This window comes from Argiope bruennichi, chromosome 1, assembly GCF_947563725.1.
Source record: "Argiope bruennichi chromosome 1, qqArgBrue1.1, whole genome shotgun sequence".
Taxonomy (NCBI): domain Eukaryota; kingdom Metazoa; phylum Arthropoda; class Arachnida; order Araneae; family Araneidae; genus Argiope; species Argiope bruennichi.
Window position 1 is genome coordinate 88,024,858 of NC_079151.1, and position 21,280 is coordinate 88,046,137.

The following is a 21,280-nucleotide window of genomic DNA, read 5'->3' on the forward strand; positions in this document are numbered from 1 at the left end:
GATATTTTACGCCATTTTAAAACAAAAAATATCTTTTTAATGATACTAATAAATTCTTATTATGGGAATTTTTCTTGCATTGTGTCAATTTTTTTAAAGATATTTTTCTTTTCAATTTTCAACAATCGATGTCATTGTTGAATTTAAATTCGAAATGTTTTTATTGATTTGTAAAATATTTATTTGCTTGAATTTCTTTCTCTACTAAAAAAAAAAAAAAAAAGAAAGGAGGATTCTGTTTTATCTGTGTATTTTACATGACAAATAAAAAAAAAGTGAAGTTAAAATATCACGAAATTTAGAAAAAAGTTAAATCGGATATTTATGTTTTTAATAGCACTGTGATGTTATGAAACTGGTTTCCATAAGAAAGGTTCATGTATACAATGAAAATTGAAAATTCTGAGTTCAAATGAAAAAGCTAAAAAATATTTTGAAATAATTATAATAAAAATTTCAAATCAATATATAACTGTGCAAATTGCAGTGCAGTGATAATGTATTTAGTGTTATAAATTTAATTTCATAAACACACAAAAAAACATTTTATTGTACTTAGTAACTCGTCATTTTCGATTGGTTTTCAATTTTTAAATTAAAAGTTTTTGATAATTAAATTAAACCCTACAAAATGCCCACCTCTGTTGTTACAATATCTTCATGATTTTGTAAGGCAGTCAAAATAACGAATAACATCGTGAAATTATCATGCAATATATTGTGCTAATGCGTGTAGTGCATGCTGTCAGTAATTTCCAATGCTGACAGTACATACAAAGCTAGGAATAATTAAATCCTAGAGGAATGAAATAATATATAATTTCAAACATTATTAATCCTTGACTAAAGTTATGCATCATCATTTTAAGAATAGAACTTATTTAATAGTTTGTGTAATAATACTGAATTAATATTTAAAGCTAAATTCTGTACAAATATACTTATCAATTTAATTGTGTTAGGACATAATCAGAGTTATAATACTGGGCATGATACACTCATAGAACTTTACCCATGTAGCTAGTTTGTGTTGTTATAGTGATTGCAATAAACAGCAACATTAACAGCAATTTAAGAATAGAACTTATTTAATAGTTTGTGTAATAATACTGAATTAATATTTAAAGCTAAATTCTGTACAAATATACTTATCAATTTAATTGTGTTAGGACATAATCAGAGTTATAATACTGGGCATGATACACTCATAGAACTTTACCCATGTAGCTAGTTTGTGTTGTTATAGTGATTGCAATAAACTGCAACATTAACAGCAATTTAAGAATAGAACTTATTTAATAGTTTGTGTAATAATACTGAATTAATATTTAAAGCTAAATTCTGTACAAATATACTTATCAATTTAATTGTGTTAGGACATAATCAGAGTTATAATACTGGGCATGATACACTCATAGAACTTTACCCATGTAGCTAGTTTGTGTTGTTATAGTGATTGCAATAAACTGCAACATTAACAGCAATTTAAGAATAGAACTTATTTAATAGTTTGTGTAATAATACTGAATTAATATTTAAAGCTAAATTCTGTACAAATATACTTATCAATTTAATTGTGTTAGGACATAATCAGAGTTATAATACTGGGCATGATACACTCATAGAACTTTACCCATGTAGCTAGTTTGTGTTGTTATAGTGATTGCAATAAACAGCAACATTAAGAATTAGCAATCAGTGAAATAAAAAGAAAAAGGAACTAAGATAATATAATTTAGACTCATTCCATGAGATTCATGCTATTCGTTTCTCTCTAGCAAGACATGATGAGAAGTTAAAGCTCTACTAAAATGTTCTTAAAAGTTATAAAATAATCAATATTCTGAGAGAACAAATAAAACAAAAGCCATCATTTTCATTTTTTTGACTTTTTGTAAGTTTTACATAATATTTTGAAGTTGCATGTGATTTATTTTGGGATGGATTTCCTAATTTTGAATAGTGGTCAGATGACGAGGGCGGCATCATATCTGACACTCCCTTTTGGGATGGATCTCTTAGTTTTGAACATTGCTCAGATAACGAGGACATCAGATCCAATATTCCCTTTTGAAACTCTCACACCACAAGACAAGGGAATGCTTGATACGCAGTATATAAAATCCAAATCCGATCCAATGATGAATAAATAAATAAATAAATAAAGATAGAAAAATTAAAGCATAAACAGTGTAGAATAATAATAAAAAAGGAAAAAGATATTATAGGAAGTCTGTATTATTGATTTCCTGTAGCAAGATTTCATGTGAAGCTAACGCGCAACAAAAATGTTTTTATAAGTTTTAAAATAATCAACATTCGATAAGAACAAATAAAATAAAATAAAAACCATCTTTAATCCATTATTTTATTGCTGTTTTAGTCCCATATTGAAGCTGCACTTAGTTACTTTGGGATAGGCCTCATAATTTTGAGCAATGGTCAGATGAAGAAGATGACATCTGATCCGAGACTCTCCTTTCAAATTTCCACACCACAAGAGCAGAAGAATTTTAGATATGTGATATACAAGATCATGCAAATCGGTGACAAGCGGAAAAACATGGGTCATCGCGAAGCTATCCATTCGGTAGGAAAGCGTTAAAGAAAAGTGCAACCACCAAAGAGTAATACAGAGAACTGGCAGCCGGCATTTTATATCTGAGTCCTTCGGAATATCAAAAAATATGGAATAGAATCATTCCGTAGAAAATAAAAAAAGTAAAAACAGAAAATTAGAGAGAGAGAGAGAGAGAGAGGGAAAAAACAGTTAACGAATTTAAAAAAAAATAGAAAATAAAAAATAGAGGTAAAGTAGAATAGTTAAAAAAAATGCATGTAAAATAAATCAAAATATGAGAAATCATTATATCTATAGTTATTAATGACTAATCATCGTCTATTTCTTTAATTAATATTCAATATTTCTTTCCATGCGGTCTATACTATTCATTTTTAATAATGAGATCTGTCCAGAATTTAGCATGATACTAAAATATTTCAGTCAGATTTAAAATAATCATTTGATGAAAAAAAGTTAAAATTAAAACAAAAGTCTTTTTTTGACAGATTATTTTATTGCTTTCTAGTAAGTTTTATTACTCTGAAGTTACGTAAGATTTATTTTGGGATGGACTTCGTAATTTTGAAAAGTGGTCAGTTGACGAGGACGACAAAACATCCGATACTCCCTTTTGAGATTGATATCTTAATTTTGATTAATGATCAGATAACGAGGATAACGGCAGATCCAAAGCTCCTTTTTCCAATTTTCACACCATATGAGCAATATGATGCTTAATACATTTTATACAGGATCCAAGTCCCGCCCAATGATGAAAAATGGGCTCTACGAAGCAACCCATTTGGTAGGAAAGCACTAGAGTAAATGGCCATGAAAGAATAAAATCGAGGACCAGCAGCCAGCTCGTGTACACTTAGATTCTTTGAGATGCCAAATAATATATAAAAAGTAAAAGTAGAAAATTAGAAAATATCTAAAAAAAAAAAAAAAAGGAGTTTAACCCCCTAATTGACGCAATTTTCAAAAATCGCCAACCACGGTCTAGCGAAATGATAAAAAGCAAGGGAGCAGATGTCCATAGTGCATAATAAAGATTGCCAGTTTTGGCGCGTTATCGCAACTTCGCGAAGAAGGGGGTTAAACTCTGGTTCACCCAAAATATAATTATAAAATAGTTCGAAACTTGAGGAAACATGATGATTACTATAATTATTAATTACTAATCATCATGCGTGTTTTTAATCGATTGTCGAAAGTTACAGGCTCATCCCATGAGGTCTTTTCTATATATTTCCTCTATCGAAATCTGACCACAAGTTAGCAAGGCATTAAAATGCTATTGTCAGTTTTAAATTAATCAACATGCAATGAAAACAAATAAAATAAAATAAAAATAATCTTCGGCAGATTATTTTATTGTTTTTTAGTAAGTTTTACATCCCATTTTATAGGAGCACGCAGTTTACTTTGAGATGGGCTTTGTAATTTTGAGCAGTGGTCAGACGACAAGGATAACACCTGAGCCGATATTTCCTTTTGAAAATGCCACCTCACTAGAGCAAGATAATTTTTAATATAATGCTTACAAGATCTAAAGCGCACCAAGTTCATTGCCCGCCATGCAGAAGCTAATCAGTGGGAAAGTATTAAAGAAAATGGCAGACTATCAGACGTCAAAACCGAGGACCCATAACCAACTCGTTTATACTAAGGTTTTTCGGCATGCCAGATAATAGAATCAAACAGTAGACAATAAAAACTAAAAACAGAAAATTAGAGAAAATAGTTAACAAATGGGAAAAGAAATATAAATATAAACAAAAAAAGTTTAAATATGAAAAACATAATTAAGTTTATCGTTAATAATGATTAATTATCGTCCATTTCCTTAATTAGCATTTTTTCAACCATCAGGATGGCAATTTCTGATAATTTAGAATTTCTTTAAGCTCTTCAGTTCCATTTTCTTCTTACCAGAATGTCACTGTTCATGTTGATTATTTCACACTCTTTGTTAACGTATGGAATCGTACCCACTGCTTTCTCATAGAAACATTTACCATATTTGCCAAAATATCTGGTCTGATAAACTATAAAAGTACCATGTCCAGTGAGATTGATGCTTGATAGATTTCTTATGATCTAGATCTCTTCCTATGATATCGCAAGACCAGTCATTGCGCTATCCATCACTACAAACTGTCTGTCTTCAAGGCAATCAACTCTCGAAGTCGCGACTCGCCGGAGCTCCTAATCCCACCAGGGGCACTTCAGAAATAATAATGAAAAGCTTCTGACATGGTGGTTGGTTCTCGCCACCCTGGTGGGCACAGAAATGGTGGGGATCGGTTACCTTCTATCTATAACGGGACGTACTTCCCACGGAAAGGGTTGTACCGTGACCGCCGAGGACTCTTAGACCATAGTTCACGCATCTGTTGATGTTGCGGCGGTCCGGTCCTTCAGATTTTTCAGTAGGCCTTCTAGCGGAGTAGCCGGCTATGTTATAGTACTCATTTTAATGACTAAATCTTTGTTTTGCATATATAGGGTGATTATAATCAAAAGCGGTTACTCTAGAGCTATTACCTTATTAGAGTGGTGCTTCTCAATGAACAATATAATAATTTTCCATGCTTTCAGCGTCTCTCTCATTTTACTGGAAGGTTTGTTACTCTATGAAATCTATTATTACCTCCTCTCCTGACAAATCTCCAACACAGCCTTTTGCTGTGATCTCTTCTAAAAACTGTAAGTTCTTCGGATGGCTAAGTTCTTCCCCCCAACTCATCGTTGCTATCCAACTTTAGCTCCGTAAATCTTATTTTGTCGATTTTTTGCCAACTTTAGCTCCATAGAGCTTTCTCAAACCCCTCGCAGTCTCGTCCGACAAAACTATAGGGCCAAAACTTCTTCCAGGTAGATATAACGGTTCTCTTCAAACAAATACTTAAAGCAGGCTAACAGAGGCCAATTCAGCATGTGACGACGTAATGTCACTTCGTCACTCATTCTGCGAAACATCGCTCGTTAAGCGAGCCACTTTTTTCCATTTTGTTTTGCTCGTTATTCTAGGTACTTATTAAGCGAGGTTTGACTGTATACTTGAAATATCTATTGATTTGGCTTAGAATATACTGAGTATATTATTGGGATTTTGTTTGATGAAAGAAAAAAAATAACCATATTTATTTCAAAAACGATGTGAAACATATTAACAATTTTTCGGGCAAGTCTTAAGTGTTTGCTTCATATCAACGAGGGGAGTAGATACGGAGGTAAAAAGCTTCGAACTTGATGGTTGGTTCTTTTTTCCCGTGTAGATATATTAAGGCTGTGAGAAATAGGGACCTCTTCGTTTATGACGGGGAGTACCTCTTGTGAGAGGGATTGTACCGTGGCTCGTGATGATTATTAGAATTCAGTTTTAATTCTTGTTTCTGAACTACCGCGACGACATTCAAATATCCCAGACGTTTATAAAAGGCAGGAGTAACTCCGATGTGAGTATGTATGGTCAAGTGTTTGTTTCAAAGTTTTCTTTTCTTGAAGTCACATAGGAAGTTGCCGAGGTTCATATACGTTATTATTTCTTCCGGTATTTGTTAATGTATAAGGCTTCCGATTTACTTAGCAATATTCACATTATGCCAAGAACCATTTTACATAAGATGCCAAGATTTCTCCAAGATTCTTGCATTACGGTTTCATTTGTTGGCACTGTTTTTAATGTTGTTGTGACTATTGGAAATGTTTTTAAATTTTATGGTGGGATTGTAAATGTCAACAATTTCTTTTATTTCAATTAAATTGTATTTTCCCATAGTGGAATATTACCTCCTTTTTATTAATAATAATGTTTCGAATATGTATTATAGCTTCTCTACGGAGAAAAAAAAAATCCTGTTAAGGTAGAGAATTGCACAGATGGCACTAACGGACACTGAACGGCAGTCGGATCAATAACCCTGGCTTTGACAATTGTTTGGAGACTCGGTGACGAATTTGGCGACAAAAATGATAGTTGCTGAAAATGCTGGAATTTTAGCGATATATCTATTAGGAGCGAATAATGTTATCCTTCTAGAACATTCGATGCACTGTCATGGGTGCTAAAAAGTGCAGACTCAGAGATGGATAGTTTTGTACTATTACAATTGTTTTATAGAGATTTGCTATTTATGCTGTCTTGTAACTGCACGTTTCAGCTGTATTTTGCTACTCTGTTTTCGTGTTTAATAAATCGGCATTGTTTGTCACTTAAATTTTTACCTTCGATCATTTTACTAAGAGATTTTGATAGGGATTTCTTTGCCACATGTCGATTTGGTAAGGGATTTTGATAGGGATTTCTTTGCCACATGTCGATTTGGTAAGGGAATCTTAGGTATCTTTAAAAGAATGTTGCAAATCTTAAGGATTTTTATCCTTTCTCTTGGTGCTTGGGAAAATACTGATTTTACAATTTTCTAGAGCGCGTGTTGAATTAATTAAACAAAAAAGTGGAATTTGATCAGGAAATAAGAGAATATTTTAGAATGAAAATATGAGTTAAATTAAGAAAAAAATTAGGAAATTATTTCGGATTTAAATTAGATTAAGAGATATCCTTACATATATATAGAAAGGGGAAAGGAATTTCGTTATGAATGAGGCAATGGACAAGAACTATTTTCTGGTTAACTATGCCAAACATATGATTAAAATATTTGAAATTGTTATGCAAAAATTCACACTAAAATGGATTGAATTAAAGGGTATTAAAGAAAAATGTACGAAACCGGAATGCGATACGAATAGTAAAAGTGAAAACAAAAAGTTAGTAGAATTAACCCTTTAAAGGGTCGTTTTTTTCTAGTCATATTATATTAAAATATTTTTAGGCTTGAAATTAGAATAAGAAAAGGGATTCATTTAGCTTATTAGATAAATTTAATTTGATTAATTAATTAATTTGGTCAATTAATAATCAAATAACTAATCAAATAACTAATCAAATCTAATCATTTTGTCCGAGATAAAGAACTGAAGCATCTAAGTTTCTGACTTACTAAAAAATTTGTCAGAACTTATGCCAACCTACATAATTTCACACAAAGATTGATAAATTTGGTGGGAAGCATACTTAACATGGCCCTAGAAAGGGTTAAAGCAACATTAAAATCTATGTAAAGCCCTAAAAGTCAATATTACTTAAAAACTGAAAAGTATTTTCACCGGGATATTCTCTCAGGAAGTCAATCATAATTGATGATAAAGATTTTGATTTTGATTTGATAGTGATTATTGAAATTTGTCCAATCTATCAAAAGATACTAAAAACAGTATGGCCTTTAATCGAAATATGAATAAGCCAATCATTTGGAAACATAAGACAATCATTTGAACAAATTCTATTTACTCCACAAATAAAGCCATAATATTTTAATAAAATCGGCTAACGAGTTGTGAAATTTTAGATAGGTTTGTTTATTGATTTCATTGCTCAGGAGTCAGGTTTGGTTAAGCTGCTTCACAATTAGCTCTGAAATTCAGAGCTCTCTGTAGATATTTTGAATTCTAAATTGATTTTGCTAATTGATATAGCCAATTTTTAATAAAAATTGATAAATGATGTTCCCTGTGGATAATGTTGGATTATAGATGAAAAATGTCAAATTAGTCCTGTTAATCAGTTGAGTAATGAGGTAATAAGGTAATAATGACGCAGAAGTAGGATTAAAAGTTTGATTTAAAAGAATTGACACATTTTTCCCTATAGCAGAGACTGTAAAATACAGTAATGAACGTTTTTCGTTTATACATCATTTCATCGCTGTATCGATTCATTCATAATCATATAAAGATATCGATTCATTCATAATCATATAAAGATATCAATTCATAATCATTATAACAATAAAGTGCTTCCTTTATACGATGCAAAGAACGATTGTATTATCTTTTTCAGTTAAGAAAAAGATTAAAATCTCTAGAACGCAGATAAAGATTTTTGAAGAATATAAGAACTGTGATTTTAATATCATGATTTTGAAATTATTTAAATATGAATGAATAGAATATTAATTACCTGGAATTAATTTAAATGATGACGAAGGAAAATGTATAAAAGTTATTTCGATTTCATTTAAATTTGCAATGGATTTTAATGAAGAACTTGCTATTTTTTTCTGAAATCATGAGCGAAAAAACACTGAATGAACTTAATTCAATTCTTAATGATAAATTTAATGCTTTCAGACAGTCAATAGGTTAGAAACGGCCAAAGATTTCTTTTAATTAATAAATCGTATAAAATATGTTATTGTAATTCAAATAGGAAAAAACAGCATGATTTTTCTTACTTTTATGATAAATGTTTAATATCAAAATTTAATTATCTTTTTTTTATAGAATATACTAACTTAGTATTATTATTTTAGGAAATTTTTAAATTTCACTTTAAAATGATTTTGTCAGTAGCAACAATTCTGCTATAATCAAAGTTATTTTATTAAAATTTGAATTATATTCTATTCGTTTTTATGTTTCATTTTGGCAGTCTCTTGAAAAACGTATAAATGATGCTTCGCTATATTTCATTTTTTTTTATTAATAAATATTATAAAAATATTATAAAAATTTAAATCACATTCATGCTTCATTAAGTTATTGAAAAATAATTGTAGTTGTTATGAATGCGGGTTAAAGCATTATTCTGTTATTTAGAAAATCACTCCCAAAGAATGGCACTTCAGAAATGAAGATGAGAAGCTTCTAATATGGTGGTTGGTTCTCGCCATCTTGGTGGGTTACAGAAACGGTGGGGATCGGCTCCCTACTATCGGTAAAGGGTCGTGCTTACCACGGGAAAGGTTGTACCGTTGCCGGTGATGGCTCTTAAGATTCAACCATAGTTCCCACTAGAGTTGCTGTCGTGGTGGTCCGGTCAATCAGATTTAACTTGAATGATTTAATTAGGTGCGGCGGAGTAGCCAGTGTGATTATTTAGGGAATCATTATTTAATTGTAACCATTATATTGTACCCTTTCCCAATAAGAAAGAAGGTTGTTCTTTCTAGAAAAATAGAATCCAGGCGAATTAGAACTAAAGATAATTTTAATGGCATTATCGGCTGCTTTTTCATTGTTTGATATCAACCCATAGAGAAAGCTAATAGGATATTTGGAAAAGTGGAAATCATTTGGAACACTGTCTGATGAATAAGAGTTTTTATATTTCTGATGAATAAGAGTTCATTCAAGGTGATTTGGTAAATTGCGAGATTTGAAATCTGGCATTTTCATGGAGATTTTTTTTTTTTATTTTCCGTAGACAATTGTTGAATATAAATGTTGCAATTTTTGATATACTTTGTTTATTTCTTGGAATTATTTTTCATCTGTAATGATTGTAAGAATTTAAATGCTTGAATCCTTTAAAATGTCACTAAATTGTAATCATGATCTTCTTTTAATGCAATTTTCTTTTTGTGAAGTCTTTCGATGTCCCTTCCTTAATCCTCCATAATGCAGAATGTCTTCAGTTCACAAAGAATCGATTTAAAAAATTACCGACAAGACTTCATAATAGAGATTTTTACTTTCTCGTATAAGCAATATAGAGAAATTCTAGTAACATTATCAATAAGCGTGTGCTTTCATCATTAGATATATAGATAAAGAATGTTGAAAATTGTTGAAATATTTTTTCTTTGAGAATATAAGATAATGATTTATATATGTTCTTTTATCTTTAGATGTCGGTTATCTGGAGAAATGCATGATCGCTTGAATATTAAATTGAATCCATGTGTATGAAATTCTTTTATCCTAGGATGTTTTATAGTTAAATGGACGAATTGACGAATTGTAGATACAGCGTAAATAATTACCTGTCTCTTTATGTATCCCTCTCTATGTAACAAATTAAATTTATCCGTTTTTTTGAAAATGAATTATTTCTAATCAGCTGAATAAAAACTTCACTTCGATTTTTAAAATACATTCATTTTTGCTTTATCACGCTTCTCAGAGCCTTATTTCTGCAACTTCAACTGTTTTATCGTAAATTGTAGTATCAAGTAAATGTCACGCTATTAAAATAAACACTGCTAAATTAAATTTCTGGAAATCTTTTGAAATTATATAAAAAGCGTTTGATTGCGTTTCAATAGCTCTTCTATTGATTTTTTTTTACCTTCCTGTGCTGAGAGTGTTGCTTCCTGTGCTGAGAGTGTTACTTCCTGGTCTTGGGTAATCAAGAAAGCTAAGCTGCTAAAAAGGGTTCCTTTTTCTTAATCATAAAGTATAAAGCTATCATTTCATGTTAACGTCTCTTTAGTTCGAGCAGTAGAAGTCATCTCTCTCTCTCACACACACACAAACACATACAATTCAGAGGGGTGATAGTAGGCATCAAGAGGATAAAGGATCATTATACAACATAGGGTCCCAAAAGGTAGGGAGTCCGAGTACTGTTGGAAACTGTAAAAAATTAATAAAAAAATAACAAATGATGTTTCAACTATGAATTTTCTTTTAAGTGAAACCACATTCTTAAAGGTAATTTTAACATGCCGATTTGATGATCCAGGGGGTCATAAATTACTGAAAACAAAAAGGATTTTATAACCCTTATTTTCAAAAATATAAAGAAGAAAAGTAAAAGCTTGAAAATGTAAGAAATTTCATTCTCTTTAATTTGATATAAGCATGTAGTATGAAAACTGAGGAGGTTTTAAGATATTCAAGAAAAACTAAAATGTGTACCAGGGAACATCGCTGCAACATCGGGACCGCGGTACCGATGTTTAGAGAGGGTATTGTTAAAATTCAAAAGACAAATTCAGAGAGGTGATAGTAAGTATTAAGGAGGTAAAAAATTACTATAAAATATAGGGTCTCAGGTGATGCTTATTTGATAAAAATCGCATATATATATATATTTAGAATTATCCCTTCAGTGATTTATATATATATATATATAAAATCACTGAGGGGAAAATTCTAAATATATATATATATATATATATATATTTAGAATTTTCCCTTCACTGATTTTATTGTGAGATTCTGATAGGGATTTCTTTGCAATGTGTCGATTTGAACAAGGAAAATCTTAGGTATCTTTTTAGAAATATGTGTAGGTGTTAACAATTTTTATCGCTTCATTTTTGGCGTGGGATTTAGCAATATTGCTAAGCGCATGTTAGAAATAATTAAATAAAAAAAGTGAGAATTGGATCAGGAAATAAAAGAATATTTTAGAATGAAATTAACATGAGTTAAATGAAGATAAAAATTAGAAAATTAATTAAGATTTAATATAAATTAAGAAATAACATTACATCCTTCCTTCACACACGCACGCATGCACACACACACACATACACACAGAGACAGAGAGAGAAAGAAAGAAAGAGATAGATAGATAGATAGAGATAGAGATAGAGAGAGAATCACAAAAAAGAGGAACAAGGATTTATTTCCTGAATATTGCAATTAAATATTGCATTTAATTGTATATTTCTAACTTCATTTAATAAGGTACTTAAATGTTTTGGCTTCTGAAAAATAATTAAATTTTAATAAGCCTCCCTTCATAGCGAAAGAATATTAATGCGTAAAATAGTTTTTTTTACACTCATCTATAATGACACAAAGTTTCATTCTTTTATTTGTAAAATTTGCTGCGATATTAAATGCAAATTTATTGACATAGAGCCTTTTTTCATACCTCTGTCCGATGTTTGAGCGGTGCTTTCGTTGTTATTTTCAGGAATAATATCCACATCACGAAAGATCTTAAAAAAAGGTAGAATCAGAGATAAGAATGAAGCATTTATCACATTTCATTAAATTAAAAAAATAACGAGGTAATGCATTAATTGAAGTGTTTTGAAAAAATGACCGAAAAAGTGACCGAAAATTGAATATTTCGGTACATATACAACCACAAACTCACTACTCCGATCCGCCCGAAGGCACAAGTATAAAAATGAATGACCGGATCATCGCGGCAGCAGCAGTGGTGGGAACTTTGAGTGGTTGAGTTCTAAGGACCATCACAGGCCACGGTACAACCCTTCCCATGGGAAGTACGTCTCATCATCGATGGTAGGTAGCCAACCCCTACCTCTTTCTGTACCCACAAGGGCGGTGAAAAGCAACTACCATACCGGAAGCTTCTCATCTTCATTTTTGAGGTGCCCCCCCCCTCCCCAGTGGGAGCAGTAAATATACAAAGTTGCATTCTTTTAACACTAACTGCTCATATGCGATAGAATTCATCATTTGTGTTTTAAAAGCAGGCTTATTGAATTCGTCGGCAAAGATCTACAGAGTTAATTGAATATATTAGTCAAACTTAATTGATTGTATTAATCACTATTCAGCATATTGTTTACAAAAGCCAAACAAAAGGTTTCTGAAAACACAACTCCACACATTTATAGAACCCCTCTATGATGAACCTCTTATATGAAGAATTAATTTTTACCATTCCACATGTAAGCGTTTTGAAGATTAATATTTCTATCTCGATTAAAGCAATCCAAATTCATTTATCCAAATTTCATCTCGAAGAAAAGAAGGATCTGATTTTATCTTTGTAGGGGCCGATTGTAAAATTCAGGATGTCGATCGTATGGTCTTCAATGAAATTGTTGCATCAGTACGTTGACATCACGAATACTGTATGCATGCTAGTTATTAATATTGAAATATTCTCTATAACGTCGCTTCTGAAATGTCGAGTTGTGGATTGATACTAGAAGGAGGGTACTTGAAAAATACGTTAAAATTCAATTTCTGCCTTTAATTTATAAAGCGTTATCCTCTTTATTCCTCTCTGGGAAAGTAAGAATCCTATAGTTTGTAACTGCTAAACTGTTATGTAAACACACTTTATAGAAGGATGTCGAGAACTTGTGAATTGACATTTATACGTCAGTGCATTGCAACGTTTACATGCAATATAAGTCGTCAGCATATCCGATAGTGGATAAAGTTGAGGTTGCAATTATCGACTAATCAAACTGTGCAATATAATGCGTGATTAGTCAATTTTTTTGAAATCTTAATGATTGTTGATGTTTTACTAGATAAATATTTACTTTTTACAGTTTCTCTTGTTTTGAATAAATGTAAGTTTCTACAATATACATTTAATCTAAATTTATTATTAGTCCTTTTAAATTTAAAAATAAGCATATTTTTTCAAATTTTACAGATATAAATGTAAAACTTTGTGCATACATAGATGAATGTAAATGAAAAACTGTGGCTTTTCACTGTGTTATATGTAAAATAATAATAACTTTTTAAACTCCTTATTATTAACTTTTATAGAAGCTAAAGTTTCTTCATACAATTACCCCCCCCCCATCATTACATGATGAAATTTTATAATAGAAAGTAAATGTCTGGTGCAATATTTAAGAAAATAAACACGTATTTCATTTTTTTGAACATTCTGTTTATGCATGTATACACACAAAGAAATATAGAACTCCCCTTCTGTACTTGGTGCAAGGTGACAATATTATGAGAATGTCGAATAAAATTAACGAAATAATAATTTCCACTTCCTCATAAACGAAAAATACAAAGTGGAAGTACTGTAGTACTGAAATTTTAATTAATAATTACTCCAAAACAATCAAAAACATTTTTTTTTAATATTCTTAATAAATTTTCAAAAGTATCAAATGTATCCCACTTAAGCTTAACAAAATTTTCTGAACATGATGATGATGATTCATCATGAAAATGGCATCTTTTCTATGCTGAAAGATATTTCTGACAACAAGAATCAATATTTTATCGACAATATTCATTCTCTGGGAATGCAAATGAGCCATTCAGCTGTTTATTTCGGCGGTATCCACTCTTTAGTTTATTTACCTCTAACTTTTTAGGAGTTGCATATAAATAACAATAAGTCTCTTTTCAAAAATATTTGAGCCTGTGCAATATTGAATCTAAGCGCGGATTTAAAAATTTCTTACTTAGAAAATTAAAAGATTTTGAAGTCCAACAGAAGAGCGCCAGGTAGCATTCTTAAAAAAGAATATCTGTTTAAAAGGCAAATGCTATTATTGAATAAATATTTTCTTTAACTATATTAAAGAAAACAATATATTTATATGGTCTGGTATATAAATAATGGTAATGCTCAAATAAAAAGTTATTTAACTTTAATACCAATCGAATTCTGCATACATTTTTAATATTGACACAATTTAAGGAAGATTAACAAAAGATTACTGATACGGATGTTTTTAAAAATCATTTTATGAAATCATGAAGGTAAATTCAGTAATAAACAAGCAATCACAAAGTATTTCTTTGATTGCGTAATAATTATCACGAAAAATTCGTTGAATATAATATAGTAAAATTTTTATTATGGTAGAGTTGTGTTTTTAAATTTTTTAAAATCCAACAGATGGCGTAACTGTTGCAGAAAAAATTACTATACATTCCACTATAATCAAAATGGCGTCAATGACATTCACTCACCAGATTTTACTCCAATGGATTTTTTTTCTTTTTGGGTTACTCCTAAATCAATGTGTTTGTAATGTTTTATGAAGTTATCAATGCACTTAAAATTAAGATAACTGATGATATGTCTAGTCCGAAAGTCGAAATATTGTACAATGTATGTAGATAATTAAAATACCGACTTGACATTCTTCTAGCTATCTAATGTGTAATGATTGAAATTTATAGAGTTAAGCAGTATTATTAAAAAAAATTGTAACCGATTTCACAATATAGTGAGACAGCCGTGTTAAATTATAATTTTCTTACAATAATTCTTACTTTCTCGTAAACGTAGTATAGAGAATAAATACGTAATGTATACTCTTCACGTACTATATAGTAATCGTCAAAAAATTGAAACAAAGATATCTCAAAAACGCTTTGAGCTAAACTGTTGAAATTTGGTACTCGATCATTACGCCAAATTAGCAGATTTCTATCGAATTTTGAGTAAACTATTCATAGGAAGTCACTCTGTCCAGCTGTTAGAATGTAAGTTAACATGATAACTACAAAACAAAGAGAACTAGATGGATAAAATTTGGTGCACAGATTTAATATCTATAATGTGGACAACTATGAAATTCCCAGCCAAACCCAACTATAGGTTGACTGTCTGTCGGTCTGTACTTTCTGAAACATGTAAACGCGATAACTCAAAAATGCAAGGATTTAAATATATCAAATTAGGTATGGAATTATTTTGGCTTCAAATGCAATTTTGTATCATTTTTTTTCAATTGGTTGAGAAAATCATGTCTAAAACATCAATTCGATTTTAGCGTATAATTAATTGCACGCCAGGGATTAATCGCCAAACAACTCGCCAAGGATGACATGATAGATTTAGTAAAAATGCTAAATTCACACCAAAAAGTTAACATTTTGTAACTATTATACGCCAATGCCATATAAGGCGTTTTTTAGCATGACAAGTTTATTAGAGAGTAGGCGAGAAAGTTTTAGGGAGATGTCTCCTCCTGGTTTGTAATTAGAGAAAGAATTGTTGACCATCCTTTATAATCTCTGACCAATTGTGAAAATTAAATTTATATCGCAATATTTGTAAAATCATTTAGAATTTTAATAACAAATTAAAAAAAAATTCTTAATTTTTGACATTAGATAAATGTGTAAATTTCTTTGGCACTGATTGATCTTATTTATTCGTTCTTTTATAAGAAAATATAAATAAAAATCCATAATATGCTAAGAAAGTTCCGAGATTTGCAAATTTTTAATAAATTTAAGATTTGTAAAATTGAAGAAAAGAATCAACTGTCTTAATCACACATTATTATATTCATTTTACATTTCACACCGGAATTTCATATCAATTTTAATTTAATCACCGAAGTTATATAAATCAGATAGTTATTTTAAAATTTTTGAATTAAAATTAATATATTTTATGCTATGGATCGAGAACCTGAACAATTAAGGAGAGAATGTTAATCAACATTTCGAATTTGTGGTTTGCCGAAATGAAATACCACCCCTCGTATACACTCAAACATGCAGGAACACACATGCACTCATTGGAATCAAATATAAAAACAAGATTTTTGAGCAACGAACATCTACGATAAATGCGAACTAACTTCAGAAATGAAACGCTGCAAAAATGTGAAAAACAACAAAATTTAGCAATGTGATGCTTTATAGGAACTCATCAATCATCTCTATTTAATAAGCATTTTTTTGTTTTTTTCGGAGGAATATTTAATTAATTTGATTATTTGTACTGATTTAACAATTCTCTCTATTTAATAAGTATTTTTTCGTTCTTTTTAGGGATTTTTTTTTGTATAATTTAAAAGATTCTGCTTTGATGTGTAATAAGTGATTTATTTTAATTTCAAATTCTTTCATCTCAGGTTCACGAAATATACTTAAATAAATATTGGGTGATAAAAATTCCATTAAAAAATGTAAAAATTTAAATAAGGGGGAATAGAAAACAAGTAAAAATGTTAGAGAATTCTTACTTCCGTTCTTAAAGTGTTATCGAAAGAAGAATAGAATAGAAGATATTAATAAATTATTGGAGTAAATAAGAATTTCCTAACTGGGATTGAAAAGATTGTAGAATTTCTGATTTAAATTTCATATAGTTGAAATCTTGAAGTGCCACCTTAAATGCACACACACACACACACACACACACACACACACACACACACACACACACACACACACACACACACACACACACACACACACACACACACACACACACACACACACACACGAACTATCATAAAATTTTTTCTAAGTTAAGGAAATGTCTATTTTATTTAAGTTTTTAACTTCTTAAGTCGTCTTTTTTCTTAGAGGGTGCTATAATTTCTAAATAGAACTCTTTATAATATCTAAAATATTAAATGGATTCAGAAAATTTTAAAACGAAAAATCAATTTAAAAAAAAAAAAGAAAATAGGGCTATTCTCTAAAGTAATTGATATCGCATTTGATATATATAATGCACTCTGTACCATTTTTTTTTATTTAATGCTTTTTTGTCATTTACGATGTTTTTTATTAGTTTCCTCTGATTTACAAAACATTTTAAATTACGTAAGTGTTTTCTTAATATGTGTTATTCACTATTAATCCATCCCTTGAAAACGTTTTAAAGAGTGGTTACACGGTATTGCATCAATTATTTTGTAAGAAAAAGACAATTTTTAAAAGTCAGCTGAAAGTAATAATCTTTCTCACTTGTTTTTTACGTCTTTGACTCTGATTATATATATTTTTTTGTCTTTTGACTCTTTATTTTGACTCTTCTTTTTGTCTTATTTCTCATTCAAATCAAACTAAACAATGGTTCTTTTCTGATTCGACGCCAAATCTAACTTGAAGTACTCCCAAGAGAGGGCAGCACCATCGTTTCCTGGGGCGAGTGGTGTGTCCGCGCAGAAGTCCTCGGTTGCCAAGTGCGGGAAACAACAGTAGCTGCGGCCAGGCCGGGGATTTAGACCTAAACAATTACCCTTGCAATCAGCTGCAACATGTAACAGAGATCTCAGCCCAGCCACTTCGGATCGGGCATTGTGTGTGTGGGAATACCCCTGCAGGGTGTGTGTAAAACCCAACAGGGTTCGAATTTTTTCTATGGTGTCCCGAATCAAACTTTGTTCTTTGCAAGGAATTAGAGAGGAACCTCGTTCCTCGATAACGGCCCATTGGTGAGTACTCAAAAATTTTTAAATTTCTTTTTTAGCTTTATGCTCCAAAAACTTTTTTATTAAAAAAAATATTTATATTTTCGGACATATCAGAAATGTTCGGTATATGGACATTATCGAATATTTTCTTTTGCTATAAAGCTTTTCATTAAAACTATATATTATTGGAAATCATCCAAAATTAGTTGTTAGTTTGTTTTTAATGGTGTATTTTAATAAAGCACTTAGAATATTTTCATTTTAGAAGAAAAGATAATTGAAACATTTTCTTTGTACATTTTTTTAAAGAAAAACCTCTAATATATATTTTCCAGCTTATTTCATTTTTAATATTTGCATGTTTATTGCATGTATTACTAAATGAATTAGGTAAAAAATGTAAAAGACTTTTCCGACTAAAGTCTTGGTACCCTAGTTTGTCAAATAAAGTTGTTAAATATTGACAGCTTTCGTTACTTTTGCATTTTGACTGATTATTGCAATATTGTTTGATACCAGATATTTAGGTGAAATGCATAGAATATGTGACTGTATAATAAGATAAAAAAATTATTTTTATTTTTACATAATTAAATGCGCCAGCTTTAAAAATCACGAAAGAATTTCAAACGCTTATGCTTTGAGAAAAAACATGTGGCAAGAAATTTGAATTAATTAAATAATCTCCAATTTTATTTTGTTAAATTGCGAGTTTTAATTTGCCCATATAAACCAGATACAAGATTTTCCATATGGAATTTTTTTATTGCCGCAAATGCTTTGCTTTTAATTGAACATTCTAATTTAAAAGAACAACACGTTTTTCCATTCGGGAGAGTGAGTGAGTGAGAGAGAGAGAAAGAGAGAGAGACAGAGAGAGGGAGAAAGAGAGAGATTTCTGGAAATGTTCATAACTCTTTTTTGTATAATAATAGTAATTTTATAAATCTATCAAGCAATTTATTCAAGCATTATTTTAATGTGAGAACGATAATTCAAAAAAATCTTGGAATTTTCGTTAGAAGACTTGATTTAAAAAAGATAAATAATATGATTTTAATTATATCTTTGAAAGATTATTGTTTTAAAAACATGTTTATTCATTAAGAAATCTTAAATTTCAAGTAAAAAGTAATTTCAAAACATTACTCTAGACCGTTTTAGTTTAAGTCGCAAATCGTTTTATTTAGCAGACAAACATGGTCTCTTTTATCTGAGCTTATAAATCCCTGCAATTGAGTCTAGCGATTTTTTTTATTGAAAAGTTGCATGTAACTCAAAATATTTAGTCATATAATAAATGATATGTCTATTTATGATGACATAATAATAAAGAAAACAATATAATTATGGAGAAATTAAGCATTGAACTGAAAATTTCATGACTGTGCTTCATCTTTACAATGGTAAAAACCTTTAAAAAAACATGACTTCATATTTTAATGAAAAATTTAATTATATTTATTTTTATATTGAAAAACTCTTTAGTTTATAATTCAGAATGTTTGAAAATTGTTTGCAAAATTGAAATAAATATTACAAAAGTTACTACTAACATGCACTGAAGTTTCAGAACTTTACAGTTTAAGATAGATTACAGTTTCATGGCATTAAATTTTCATGACTCGATATAAGAATTTATTTTAATGAAATGTTTATGAACTGATAGTTAAGGTGAAAACATAGCAGTGAATTCCCTTTTTGCTAACCAGACCTCAATCCAGTGAATTTCTTTTTATGACGGTGCTTATTTTATAGCTGAAGATCAGTTCCAATGGGCGAATTGAGAGAATTCTTCTAAAAATAATGCTTCAAAACGCTTACTTTTTAATTGGCGTGAGTTTATTTGGAGTTCAAAATATGCATACGCACCAGATCTCAATCCGATAGATTTCTTTTTATAGGGATAGTTAAAATCTAAGGTTTATATTTGAATATCAGCTACAAAGGGCACAGTGAGGATGTTCTTTAGAAGCTAATGCTCCAAAATCTTTTACTGATATCTTTGGAGACGTCTGCAGTACATCAAATGGTGTTACCAATAATGCCTCGACAATAACGATCAACGATTTTGACAATTTTTATGACTGAAATTTTTTTATATTTATGAGTACTTATTTGAGATATGAGATTTCCACTTTTTTTAATTAAATATTTGATTTATTCAAAATGTGGATACAGTTTTAAAACACATATTATATTTTTATTTAAAGTTTTAGAAGTTCATGTCTATCATTTTAGTGAAACGAATGTTTCTTTCTACGTCTATTGCTATTGTTAATTCAGCTTAAAGAGTTCTTAAATAATGATAATAAGTAACTCAAATATCCGTGTGGAAACTTTCGTTTTCGCCAGTTAAACATATCTTAACTTATTTTTTATGTAATAAACTGTTTTTATAGGTGAATCTTTTGTAGAGAAAACGGAATTCTAAATGCCTTTGTTTTCGAATTACAGGAAAAGTCGATTTTCAATATAAGAAAAATTGTCGATTTCAAGTTTTTCCATCAGATTTTGCTTTCAGTTTTGTTATTTTATATTTTAGAAAAGAACCGTTCCAAAATTTTGTGAAAAAAATCTAATTTCAAATTACTAGAATCCAGTGAAATCATATAGATACACTAGAGATTTGTTATAAAATTTGAAATTTTTTGTTTACATTATCCTTTTTTATTTTATTTATCTAGACTATATAACCTATAACAAACATGATTTTTTAAAAAAAAAATCGAATATTGGTATGGAATTGTTATTAATAACGGCTCATTCATAAAATAATCGATTTTATAATAAAAATCTATTCTTTGATACATTTTTCGCTCCCTTTATATGATGATCAACGAACAAGGGCGAAAATAAAATAAAATCGTGAAAATAAGGCAGGAAATAAATCGACAAATAAGAGAAACGAGGATCGAGGTTGGCCTGCGAATAGCTTATGAAAGCATACAACTCACACAACTGTTTGATTGATTGATTGACTAGAGATGAAAGCACACTTTCAATTTATATACACTAAAGCTTTAATTAGAACAGCCCTGGTTCGGAGAACGAA

At 29.9% G+C, this 21,280-nt stretch overlaps 1 long non-coding RNA gene across 1 annotated transcript in view; it reads left to right on the forward strand.

The window, feature by feature from the left end:
- The first annotated feature begins 18,088 nt into the window (after positions 1 to 18,088).
- Positions 18,089 to 21,280, forward strand: part of LOC129978290 (uncharacterized) — a 252,882-nt gene continuing 249,690 nt past the window's right edge. Inside the window, exon 1 of the long non-coding RNA XR_008785224.1 lies at positions 18,089 to 18,246. This is a non-coding gene — a long non-coding RNA (uncharacterized LOC129978290). The remainder of the gene's footprint in view (positions 18,247 to 21,280) is intronic.